At 29.5% G+C, this 1,958-nt stretch overlaps 1 non-coding gene across 1 annotated transcript; it reads right to left on the reverse strand.

Moving 5' to 3' along the window:
- Window positions 1-459: 459 nt before the first annotated feature.
- On the reverse strand, window positions 460-531 carry TRNAP-AGG (transfer RNA proline (anticodon AGG)). The gene has a single exon. It is a non-coding gene; the product is annotated as a tRNA-Pro (tRNA).
- Between the last annotated feature and the right edge of the window lie 1,427 nt (window positions 532-1,958).

The raw sequence follows: 1,958 nt of genomic DNA on the forward strand, positions 1-1,958 counted from the left end.
ATCATGCTAACAATATTAGTCAACAGAAGTTAAATGATATTTTTTTTTTGTATTTTACTATCATTATTATCATCTTTAATCCCCTCAAGTCCTCATCTTAGTGTATATTTATTCTATACAATTTCATATATAAAAAAAAAAAAAAAAGTTGCATGACAAAATAAACTATTAGTGTGATATATCAAGAAAATCAAAAGGAAAAGCAAATTTGGTCTCGATACTTTACTCAAAATTACAAATTGAAATCCTCCTGAAGTTGTCCGTAGGTTTGCATTTTGTTTTGTATTTGAAAAATCGGACCAAACTTGCCATTATTAGTAAAATACAAGGACCAATATTTGTCCTTAACTTTACAATTTGTTTTGGAATTAAAAAATCGGAGCAAAGCTGGTACTTTGAGTAAAATAGAAGGACCAAGTTGAAAACTTGTGCCAGTTTTAAATAAAAAATAACTAAAAAGGGGCATTCCGAGAATTGAACTCGGGACCTCTCGCACCCTAAGCGAGAATCATACCACTAGACCAAATGCCCATTTGATATGTGTAGTCCACCTACCATTTAGACATCTAAAAGAAATAAAAATAAGAGAACCTACAAATTTGTAAAAGATACATATCATCATTAAACTATGATTATATGTATATAAATCTATAAACAAAAAAGCATAATAAAAGCAATACTATCAAAGAAATCAGCTTAATGGTATAAAAATGATACACCATCTCAATCTTGATTAAAGGATCACTTCAATTTACAATACTTCAATCAAAAATCAAGATCATAATAACACATACAGTTCATGAAAACTATAACTAACCTTTATATATATCCCGTATACAAAAGATACTCCATCAAGAGTATAATTCGGTGTATGACTCGTGTATTGACTTCACAACCAAAAAAACAAGAATCTATGAACGAAATCAAATAAAAGAATTACACAAAATTTGTTTAAGGAAGAAGACCAATGTAAGGTGTTGAAGGAGAGAAAGAAATGCTTCGTGGGGTTGTTTCATGAATTACAATCTTGAAAGCTTCAAAGAACTCCAGTACAAACTCAAAACCCACCGACAATACTTTCATCCATATTTCCAATTTCCCAACCATCTTTGTTTTTCTTTGACCGTTGTATGAATGTGTATCTATATATATACATATAAGACTATATATGTGCGTGTATAGTGTGTGTGTGTGTGGTGTGTGTGTGTGTGTGTGTCGATTAAGAAAGTGAGAAGAACGAAGTAGCATGTATATGGCTTTTGGTACATTGAAGGGGCATATAAAATCAAGTAATATCTCAATTATCAAGATTGAACATGTGATGCAGAAAATGCATGGAATTTGTACGTCAAAACAAAATTAACTTAACACTTTATCAATATATTAAATTGAGCCTAACACTTTATCAATATATTATATGCATGCAAGTGTTATCCACTCACAATTTTATAAACATATATCTCAACACGTAGACGAATGAGTAAAAAGAACTATTATTTTTGTTATAGGAAAGTAACAATGTATGCTTAATTTATTTCACATATTAATATAAAAAGAAAATAACGTCGAACACAAATATAATATGATATAAACGTTAAATATAAAAATATCGAGCGTGTACACGTATACGGTTTGGTTTGCCTTAATCAAACATTAAATAGGAGAGTAACAATGTATGCATTCCTTATTCCCCATGAGGAATCGATCAACCAAACCAATTGACCAATTTACTTAGCCTTGATTAATGTATGCATGCCTAATTCCCCATGAAAGATCGATCAACCAAACCTATTGACCAAATTACTTTTTTTCTTTAGAATAGCAACATATATTAACACACACAAAAAATAAATAAATAAATAAATAAATAAAAATAAAAACTAGCAAGAAGCTAGAAACATTACAGAAAACAATTTAAAATAGGATTACATATCCACATAGACCAATGTAACGAAACC

Source organism: Lactuca sativa, chromosome 7 (genome assembly GCF_002870075.4).
Source record: "Lactuca sativa cultivar Salinas chromosome 7, Lsat_Salinas_v11, whole genome shotgun sequence".
Taxonomy (NCBI): domain Eukaryota; kingdom Viridiplantae; phylum Streptophyta; class Magnoliopsida; order Asterales; family Asteraceae; genus Lactuca; species Lactuca sativa.